Source organism: Hibiscus syriacus, unplaced genomic scaffold (assembly GCF_006381635.1).
Source record: "Hibiscus syriacus cultivar Baekdansim isolate YM2019G1 unplaced genomic scaffold, ASM638163v2 tig00113725_pilon, whole genome shotgun sequence".
Lineage (NCBI taxonomy): Eukaryota > Viridiplantae > Streptophyta > Magnoliopsida > Malvales > Malvaceae > Hibiscus > Hibiscus syriacus.
The window spans coordinates 14,530,950-14,542,643 of record NW_024063471.1 but is presented as its reverse complement, the minus strand read 5'-3'; the positions used below and the strand labels follow the sequence as shown (position 1 = coordinate 14,542,643).

At 36.9% G+C, this 11,694-nt stretch overlaps 1 long non-coding RNA gene across 1 annotated transcript; it reads right to left on the bottom strand.

Moving 5' to 3' along the window:
* Nucleotides 1-1,481: 1,481 nt before the first annotated feature.
* LOC120187746 lies at nt 1,482-6,241 on the bottom strand. The gene is made up of 3 exons (XR_005522326.1): nt 6,158-6,241; nt 6,031-6,066; nt 1,482-1,521 (listed from the first exon to the last, which is right to left on the bottom strand). It is a non-coding gene; the product is annotated as an uncharacterized LOC120187746 (long non-coding RNA).
* Between the last annotated feature and the right edge of the window lie 5,453 nt (nt 6,242-11,694).

The following is an 11,694-nucleotide window of genomic DNA, read 5'->3' as shown; positions in this document are numbered from 1 at the left end:
ACCCTTTTGACATTAATTTTACGATCAAGATGAACTTTTTAGCTAACTCGTTACTTGCTCCTTTCTTTCTCATCTTCTTTGTTATTACTATTGTTGCAATCAGCTATTCGAGGAAAACCCGACTAATTATAATGATGAGGTTTTTTTGAAAAGATTTTAAAATGGAATGTTGAGAGTCGCCACCAATCATTTTTAAGGCATGTTTAGAACACCTTAAATTGGGTAGTTTTTGTAACATCCCAATTAATGTTGCTTTTAATTTGATTTTAATTTAATAATTTTTGGGACCATTTTATAAGATCTTAAAAATTCTAAGGCAGTTTTTGGGAAATCCTGAGAGTTCAAGAACTCATTTATTGATTTGACCATCATCACATGTATGCAAAGATAAAAATATAGAATTAGGTCACTGTGATAACTTGAACTCGTGTCCAAGGGGTAAGGGTACGTGTAATCACTCATTTTCGTATGGAGTTTTATTTAGTATATATAAATTGTATATAATATATAGTTTTTTTTATAAAATTTAAAAAACATATATATAATATATAATTTTTGAAAATATTTAAAAAAATATATATAATATATAGTCTTTGAAAATATTTTGAAAATATATAATATATAGTTTTTGAAAATATTTTGAAAATATATATAATATATAGTTTTTAAAAATATTTTGAAAATATAGATTATGTAGTTTTTAAAAAAATTTATTTATATATTATATAGTATAGTATTATATATCATTTATTATATTATATTATATTTTATTCATTTTCTTTTTATTATTTATTTATTTATTTTCATTTTTTTTCTTTGGTCCAAAATTCAAGGTCCAAGTCCAACGGTCCAAGAGGTCTAGCAGAGATCCCAACCGGGCGGCCAAGCCTAACCCAGCAAGCCGACCCGGCCAAGAACCTAGCAAACCAACCCGACCCAAGTTTGCTTAACCCAGTAAATAGGGTTTCATCTTTTGGCTATCAGCACCGCAGCACCAGATCCATTGGATCTGAACCAATCCAACCGTCCAGATAGGCCAAATGTTATGGTTTTAGCGCCGAACGTTCAGGGGGAAACATCGATCAACCCGAGGACTCTTGGAGAGTCCTCGTTTTCAGCAACAACAACAACACAAATCATTCGACAAAAAACAACAAAACAAATCAATGTTTCAGTCGAAATAGAACTCTAAATCAACCCAAAAATAGTGGGTTCACAAAGCTATAAATCATGTAATGTAAAGTAAAAAAAGAAGTAAGATCGAAGCAAGAGAGCACTTGTAACATTCGAAACAAAAGCATATATAAACAAGATATTTTTTACCATTCTGCCATGGTGGGAGGAGAAGGGCGTGAACGTGAAGAGGATGAAGGAGAATTGGGGGAAATGAGATGAGGGTTAGGGATTGAGAATGATAGATTGGGAATTATGGCACGAGAGGGAAATGAAGACAAGTTACCTTTGGAGCGGATCAGAAGTGGAACGGATCTGAAGCAGCAAGAGCAGCCCAATAGCCCATATCTACAAAACAAATGAGAAAGAAAGAATTTGTTAGATTCTGTTACAAAGGATTGCCAGCTGGCATCCTTAGGATTATGGTATTGTAACTAAATAAAACAAACTATGATGATGTATTTTTCCTCATGTTATGAATGAGCAACCATTTCCTTCTCTAAAAACTCTCAATTCTTCTCTATTCTTATTCCCTATTTCTCGATTTCTCTTCTACTCACCTAAAACCATAACAAATTGGTATCAAGAGCTACGATTCTGGCAAGATATTTGAGGGCATGCCAAAGAAGAACCAATCGATGGCAGAAGCTGATTTGGCCGAGATTCAGAAATAGATTGAAGACCTTGCTGCTTTGGTGAAACAAGGTCAAAATGAGACTAATCCACCTAAATGGTGGGAGACTCAGGAAAATAGGATTACTGCATTGGAGGCAAGAATGACCACGAATCACAGCTATGTGGAAGATATATTGAAGATCTTAACTGGCAGAAATGGTGAACAAGAGCAGCCTACAGGGGATCAGGTATACTCTCCTAATAACTCTAAAAATGGGGAGAAAAATCCTGTTTTGGTGACGGTAGTTAAGGATAAATCAAGATTTTCGTATAAAACTGATGAACCGGGGATCTTGAAGGATAAGCCTGATGCTTGTTTAGCCATTAAGAACAGTTCTAGGCATGAGAATTTAATGGGTGAAAATAGTAATATTAGACCTGTTATGCTGGGACTGGAAACTGAAAACAGGGGAACAGGGGGGGTCATTTAGCAGCTCGGGAACTATGTGGCATAGACCCAAAATAGAGTTGCCATTTTTTGAGGGGGTAAATCCTAGGGGATGGCTTCAGAAGTGTCTCAAGTATTTTTCCTTATGCAATGTTCCTGTAGATCAAAGGGTAGAAGTGGCTACTATGTATCTTACAGGAAAAGCATAAATATGGTTTGATGGCTATATTATGCAGAAACATCATGTAACTTGGCATGAGTTTGAAGCTGATTTGTGCCATAGATTTAGTGACAGGTCTTTTTGTGACATTGTGGAGGAATTCACTAAACTTACTCAAAAAGGATCTGTTGAAGATTATCAAGAAAGGTTCGAGGAGTTACAACCACACATGCTATTACAGAATCCTACTTTGGGTGAGGATTTCTTTGTGTCACTTTTCATAAGTGGATTGAGAGAAGACATCAAACATAGAGTAAAAGCTTTAGATCCTAAAAATTTATTTGAAGCATGCAAACAAGCTAAGCTCCATGAGTTATCTGTGGAGTTTGAAAACAGAAAGTTGAGACATTCCTTTAAGGTCCCACCCTACCCAAACCCCATTATTAATTCCAAAATAACTTCAGTACCCCTACCTACTAAATCCACACCAATTTCCAATCCTAAACAGAATCTTATTGATTACAGAAGGCAAAATAATCTTTGTTTTAAGTGTGGGGAAAAATTTCAGCCAGGGCATCAATGTAAAACAAGAAACTTTAATATGATGATTGAAGAGGAAAGTCCTATACCTACAGAATCTGTTCCTCCTGACTCAGACCAACAGATCATGCAAGAAGAGGAAAGCTTAGAAATTTCTATGAATGCAATCACTGGGTGCATTAGTCATAACACTTTGAGGATTCAAGGAACAATTCAAGGCAAACCCTTGAACATACTGATTGACAGTGGCAGTACACACAGTTTTTTGACACCTCAATGGGCTGATGCTGGCATTCAAGTCCTAACTCCATACCCTTTGGCTATTACAGTAGCTAATGGTCAACAGCTATTTAGTTCAGCTAGATGCAACAAAGTAGAATGGCAGATGCAAGGACACTCTTTCATACATGATTTCAGACTTCTTAAATTGGGAGGAAGTGATATGGTGTTAGGGGTGGATTGGATGAAATTATTTAGTCCAATTCTGATGGACTTTAATCAGATGACAATGAGCTTTAAACATCAAGGGGAGAATATTGTTATACAAGGGTAGCAACCTTCACTGCTTTTGCAGCAGATTTCAGGTGCTACCTTACTAAAAATGACAGCTTCAGATACACCTATTTTGGGACATGTGGTTTTACTGAGTATGACTGAGACTCCTAAAACCATTCCTCAAGTTCTTAAACCTCTTTTAAAGAAGTACAACTCTATTTTTGATGAACCTAAGGGGTTACCACCTAGAAGAGCTCATGATCATGCTATTCCTCTCAAACATGGATCTAGTCCCATTAATTTGAGACCATACAGATTTCCTCATAACCAAAAAACTGAAGTGGAACAACAAATTGCTGCTATGTTATCTTCTTCTATTATCCAACCTAGCAAGAGTCCCTTTGCTTCTCCATGTCTTTTAATTAAGAAGAAGGATGGCACTTGGCGGTTTTGTGTTGATTATAGGCAATTAAATAATCTGACAGTGAAGGATAAGTTCCCTATTCCGGTTGTGGAGGATCTATTGGATGAGCTACATGGTGCAGTTTTTTTTTCCAAGATTGACTTAAGGTCAGGCTATTGGAAAATCAGAATTAAAAAAGAGGATATCTACAAAACAACATTTAGAACTCATCAAGGGCATTATGAATTTAAGGTAATGCCTTTTGGTCTAACTAATGCTCCTGCCACATTTCAAGCATTAATGAATGATTTGTTTAAATCATTTCTTAGAAAGTTTGTTTTGGTGTTCTTTGATGATATTTTAGTTTACAGCAATTCTATGACAGAACATATTACTCATTTACAACTAGTTTTGGAGGTTTTGCAAGTTAATCAGTTATTTGCAAAGCTGTCCAAATGTTTCTTTGGACAGACTCAGGTGGAATATTTGGGGCATATTATTTCAGCAGCTGGAGTAGCTACAGATCCTACAAAAGTAGAAGCTATGAGGAATTGGCCTCTTCCTAAATCTTTAAAATCCCTGTGTGGATTTTTGGGGTTAACGGGTTATTACAGGAGGTTTATTGAAAATTATGGGTCCATAAGTAAGCCTTTGACTCAATTGTTTACTTAGGACAATTTTCAGTGGACTACTACAGCTTTGACTGCTTTTGAGAATTTAAAACAGGCTATGTGTGTTGCTCATGTTTTAGCTTTACCTGATTTCAGTAAAAGTTTCTGTTTGGAAACAGATGCGAGTTCAGGAGGAATTGGTGCTGTGCTATCTCAAGAGGGAAGACCTATTGCTTATCTAAGTAAGGCTCTAAGTCCTAGACATACTGCCCTCTCTATCTATGAAAGGGAGTATCTTGCTATTTTATTAGCAGTTTCTAAGTGGAGGCACTACTTAGAGAGCAAGCCTTTTATTATTAAAACTGATCATGAGCCTCTCAAGTATCTACTGGAGCAGAAACTGACAACCACAATCCAAAAGAAAGGGTTAACTAAATTACTGGGACTGGACTATTCTATACAGTACAGAAAAGGTAAGTCAAATACTGTAGCAGATGCTTTGTCAAGGCAATGGGAAGATGCTGGTAAATGTCTAGCTATGGGAACTACTTTGCTTATTCCTAGCTGGGTACATGATGTCGAAAACAGCTATAAGGATGATAAATTAGCTGCTGACTGGATCAATATTTTGACTGTGACACCTACTGCTGATCTTAATTGGAAATTTTCAAAAGGAATACTCAGATTTAAAGGCAGAGTTTACATTGGTTCTACTGGGTTTCTTAGACTACAAATTCTTCAAATTTTACATGACTCCCCTCATGGAGGTCATTCTGGGACTCAAGCTACTTATCAAAGGATTAAATCCTATTTTTATTGGCCTAGGCTTAAGGCTATGGTAGTCACTTATATTAAATCTTGTACATTTTGTCAACAAATTAAGGTGGAGCATATACCTAAACCAGGACTACTACAGCCCCTTCCTATTCCTCAACAGGCTTGGGAGGTGATTACTATGGATTTTATTGAAGGCTTACCTACTTCCTTAAGGAAAAATTGTATATTGGTGATAGTAGACAAGTTTACCAAATATAGCCATTTTATGGCATTGTCTCATCCCTACACTGCAGTTGAGGTTGCTAAGCTATATCTAGACAATGTCTACAAGCTCCATGGTCAACCTAAAATGGCTATTTCGGATAGAGATAAAACATTTACTAGTCTCTTTTGGAGAGAGCTAATGAAGCAGTTGGGTACTACAACTTTATTCAGTACTACTTACCGTCCTGAAACAGATGGTCAGACAGAGAGGGTTAATCAATGTCTTGAGCAGTATTTAAGAGGCCTCTGTTTTTTGCAACCTAAACAGTGGGCTAAGTGGTTGGCTCATGCTGAGTGGTGGTATAATACTACCTATCACACAGCCTTAAACCTAACACCTTTTCAGGCTCTATATGGTTATAAGCCTCCTACAATGGTTTGGCAACCAGATGCTACAGTTTATTCTGTGGCTGAACTAATGAAAAGCATGGAAGAAATCAGACAAGTGGTGAAGCAACAATTAGAACAGGCTGCAAACCGAATGAAGCAACAGGAAGATAAAAAGCGTTCAGAAAGAAGTTTTGCAGTAGGGGATAAGGTTTACCTGAAGTTGCAACCTTATCGTCAAACATCCCTTGCACTACGAAAGAATTTAAAGTTAGCAGCCAAGTTTTATGGGCCGTACAAAATTACAGAACGAATCGGAGAGGTCGCGTATAAGTTAGAATTACCTGAAAATTCTCGATTGCATCCAGTCTTTCACGTCAGTATGTTGAAGAGGCATATTGGGCCAGTCGCAACATCTTCGACAGAGCCTCCTGTGGTCGATGAAGAAGGTCAGTTTCGCATAGAACCCAGTCAAATTTTGGGAAGGAGAATTATAAATCGAAACAACAGGCCAGTTACTCAGTTACTCGTTCGATGGACTAACCTGGACGCCTCACATGACACCTGGGAAGATTATTCAGTGCTCCACGGCCAATTTCCGTCTTTTGATCCTTGGGGACAAGGATCCTCTCGAGGGGTGGGTATTGTCATGGTGGGAGGAGAAGGGCGTGAACGCGAAGAGGATGAAGGAGAATTGGGGGAAATGAGACGAGGGTTAGGGATTGAGAATGATAGATTGGGAATTATGGCACGAGAGGGAAATGAAGACAAGTTACCTTTAGAGCGGATCAGAAGTGGAACGGATCTGAAGCAGCAAGAGCAGCCCAATAGCATATATCTGCAAAACAAATGAGAAAGAAAGAATTTGTTAGATTCTGTTACAAAGGATTGCCAGCTGGCATCCTTAGGATTATGGTATTGTAACTAAATAAAACAAACTGTGATGATGTATTTTTCCTCATGTTATGAATGAGCAACCATTTCCTTCTCTGAAAACTCTCAATTCTTCTCTATTCTTATTCCCTATTTCTCGATTTCTCTTCTACTCACCTAAAACCATAACACATTCTCTACTTGTTTACATGTGTTTGTGTTTGGTGTTTAGTCTGATTTTATTTCGGATTTGTAAAAAGAAGCCAATGGTCGAAAGGGGAATTTTTTTTCGAAATATCTTTTTCAGATCTAGCCTTCCCGAGGCTTTTTTTTTTGCGAAAACAAATAAGATTTTTGAAGAAATGAGAGAAAAAGCTTTCTAAAAATAAGTTTTTTTGGGGGGGGATTCACTGTTGATGAACGGTGGTCGACGCTGATCTACGACAACCGACGAGGCGGTGCCGGTCGGAATCTAGGTTTTTGGGTTGAATGTTCTTCGTGTTATTAAGAACACGAAGAACAATTCAGAGTATTTTGGGTTTTTGGTTTTGATCTATTTTGAGGGGGAGAAGAAAAATAAAATCTGTTTATGAAACTTGGGCTTTATGGCTAACCGAAAACCGACCCTTTTCACTCCAAGATCCGCGTGTTTTTGATCGGGTAGGGGCTATTTGCAGAACTGGTCCCTTATTTATTTTTAAAACTTGTTTTGCGCCTCAAATTCGATTTTAATTCCGATTTTACTTTTAAATTCACCCCTCACTGTATTTTATTTTTCAATTTGGTAATTTCTTTATTTATTTCATGTTTTAATTAATTATATTTAAAAGACTACCACGCTTTATGAGTCATTGATCCGATAATAATCGTTCTTTTATTTTTATTTTTATTATTCTTTTATTTTTATTTTTATTTTAATGATATTTGTCTTTATTTATATTTTGCAATTGACATTTTTTATTTTTAATTTAATTGACTTGTTTCTTTACATTATTTTTATTTACTTTGTATTTTCAATATGTATGATTTGTTTTTATTCTATTTATTTCAATTTTTAATTTTTTTAATTTTTATTTCTTGGCATATATATATATATTTTGATCAATTTAGTACTTTATTTTTAACATTTTTTGACTTTTTAGGGGTACTCTTAAATCAATTAAAAGTAAGTTGGATCGAATTTTTTACTTTTTAATTTAACTTACAATTTTCTTAATTGAGACATCTGGAAATTAAATTAGTACCGAAAGGGAAGTACAAGGGTGATAATCCTTCCTTGAGTGTAACCGACTCCCGAACCCGACATATTTCTAGTAAAACGTAGATCAGGTAAGAAGGTGTCCAATCAATATAGTTTTTATGTTTTAAAAAAATGATCGGTGGCGACTCTAACCCATTTGTTCAAGTCAAAGCTGAATTTTGGGCCCAACCCGAAAGACGGCTGTGGCAGCTTGGTGACTCTACCGGGGATAGGTAAGTGAGTCAGGTTATGGCTAATTTCCGGTTGTCTTATTAGTTGAAAATTGTAAGGTTAAATTTTAAGTAAATTTTCTGATCCTTATTATTTACCTTTGATTATTTTTCAAATAAATAGTTATACTGACGTTTTTAATGGTTTCATATTATTAAACATTTTCATCTCAGGCCGAGCTCCCATCCTTTTTTTAAGTGGAGGTAAAAGCGGCGCCTTCGTGGGAATTTATTCTGCGTATAGGCCTAGTAAGTAAGCTTCGGGATTCATATACCTTATGTCTTCATGTAAATTTATTCACCGTATAGACATAAGGGAATGTATCCTCTCGAGTTTAACTTGGTCTGCATAAGTTTATAATAGGCTTAGGACTGAGGGTCTGGCAAGCCCAAGGGGGCACCAGCAAGGAGAACTCAGTTACCTTCTTTAGAACCTAAACCGGGAGACTACAGGGAATTAGAGCCCACCTCGAAACTCCATTTCAAAACATAGGATGTTTTACTTCCTCATAGTTTTTTACTTATTATACTATTTCTATCTTACTAGCTGATTTTTCTTTCATATTTTATTTTTTATCATTTGCATCATAAAAAGAGGTAACTGATCCACAAAAAGTGTTTGTTACACACAAATAATCCTTATTAATGGACAAAGAGGTTGTAATGCAAGAGGTGAAAAACACCGAGGTACGACTATGGTCTGAAAAGACTCAGAAAGAAAAGGGAGATAGTCTGCAAGGGAACTATGTGTCAGATCTGGTTAACTATGGTTCTTTCAGTCTAAAGCAGAATGATGTTCAAGAACTACAGAGTAATTGGGATAGCTAGAAAAATGACCAGAAAAGGAGGTTCTGCCAACGATATGGTGATATTTCACTTCTACTCTATGTCAAGACAGATGAGCCCCTAATTCGAGCCCTACACAATTCTGGAATCTGGGGTACATCTGCTTCACATTTAACCAAGAAGACATGGTACCCATAATCGAAGAATATAATACTTTGTTGCATTGTGAAGAAATCAGAATGGATCAGGTTTACATCAAGCACATCAAGAGTCGGTCTTTCAAAAATGAGTTAGCAAAAGTGGCGGGGGTAGATGAGAAATGGGTAACTGACCGTATTCATCATAAAGGTAGTGGGGAAGGAATTGCTTAGACCTATATCAAGAGCCTAATGAAAAATCATCCTGATGAATGGAAGGTAATTGACCTTTTTACGCTGGGCATTTATGGTTTGGTTATCTTTCCAAAGACTTTGGGATACATTGAGGTGGCTGTGGTGGAACTGTTCGAACAACTCCTGAAATGAGTAAATCCAGCACCGAAAATTTTAGCTGAAACATTTCGCTCCCTCAACCATTGTATGAAGACTGGCAGAGGAAGATTTATAGGGAGTGCACAACTTCTCCAAGTTTGGATCCGTAGTCACTTCTAGAAGACTAACAAAATTTCTTACTGCCGATTCAACACTACTAGATCGAGTCACGCTACAAAGCATGGAGAGGAAGTATAATGAGAGTTTCAGACAATATACATAGAGATGAAATGATTTAGTAGTGCAAGTTCATCCACCCTTGGATGAGAAGGAAACTATGAAGCTTTTCTTACAAACCCTAAAGGCTCCTTATTTTAGGCACCTGATTGCAATCAGATCAGGAAATTTCTCTGACTTAGTTATGGTCGGGGAAATTATTGAAATGGCCATAAAACAAGGCAAGATCAAGGAAGGGGAATCAAGGAAGAAGCCTCTTATGAAGAATAAAGATGGAGAAATTAATAACATCAACACCCTACAATGCCAACAAAGGTGTTACAATCTCCAACTAAAAAATAACTGCAGCTGTACCATCAGATACTTCAAGTCAATATCCGAGGGAACCTAGGAAAGAAATAGAAAATGAGTATTTCAATCCTATTGCTATGACGTACAAGGAATTGTATCAATAACTCTTTGACACTCATGTAGTGTCACCATACCCGGTGGAACCTATGAAGTCCCCATATCCCAGATGGAATAATGAGATCGCTCACTGCAAATATCATGGTAGTGTGCTGGGGCATACTATTGAGAATTGCCTCGCATTTAAGAGGATCGTGCAAAGAATGCGTAACAAGAATTAGACCCACTTCGACTTAGGAGCACAAAATGTTGCATAAAATCCTTTGCCTAATCATCAAGATATTGGGATTAATGAAGTTATTACAGATAAAGATAGGATAATTAAGACTGATGTTTCTGAAATAAAGTCCCATTTGGTTTGGGTATGGAAACAAATTGTGAAAGCATGGTTTCTTGCAACACATTTTTATACATCAAGGAGTGGAGATGATAACCACTATTTGTTACCATAATGAAGAAGGGTATGAAGAGATTTGATCCAGAACATGATGGATAGGAAGGAGTTAGAATTCTATGAAGAAATCCAAAACTCTCCAGAAGCAGATGTTTGTACGATTGAAGAATCATCCGAAAACGGGTATGGTAGGGGATGTCCTTTGGTAATTACCCCTAAAGTGACAAACGAGAAAACACAAGCAAAGGTGGTGATCACAACACCCTGACCTTTTTCCTACAAGGACAATAAGAAAGTGCCTTGGAAGTATGAATACCTAGTAAGCACCCTGAAAGAAGATGACAACAAAGTGGGGCATGCCGTGGGAAAACGATACTTCCAAAGGCTAAGTCCCCCAAGAGACCGCTTGAACCCTTCAAAGGGAATGTGCTGACAATAAACGAGCTAATAAAGGAGGAATAAACTATAGAGTTTATGAAATTTTTAAAGCAAAAAGAGTACAACGCCGTAGACCAATTATATAGCTTATCAACACATATTTCAATGTTGACACTGATACTAAGTTTAGAGTCACATAGGGAGGCACTCCTGAAATTCCTAAATCAGACATATGTAGCAAAATATATACCAGTCAACAAGATGGATCGACTGGTAAACAACATTCAAGCTGATAATCTCATCTCATTTTCTGATGATGAGATTCCGTCTGGAGAAAGAGGTTGAGCTAAGGCCTTACACATCACCACTCATTGTAAGGGGCATGCCTTACCGACTGTGTTAATTAAAAATAGTTCAGCCCTTAATGTGATGCATTTGGTTACGTTGAAAAGGCTGCCAATGGATACTTCCTACATGAGAACATGCCAGAGCATGGTCCGATCATTTGACGGGACCAAGAGGGAGGTAATCGGTAAGTTGAGGTGCCTTTAACCATCAGACCTGTTACTTACAATGTTGAATTCTTGGTAATGGATATCATGCCTTCCTATAAATGCCTTTTGGGAAGCCTTAGATCCATCAAGCAGGAGCATTACCGTCTATGCTGCACCAGAAAGTCATGTTTGTCATCGACGGGGCTCTGATAATTGTTAATTCTGAAGAAGATATCGTGGCAAGTGTGACCACTGATAACCCATACATAGAATTAAATGATGAAGTCCTAGAATTTTCATTTTGCTCTTTGGATTTTGTGAATTCCATATTTATGGTTGAAGGAGGAAAGATTTCCAAACCCCGGCTCTCC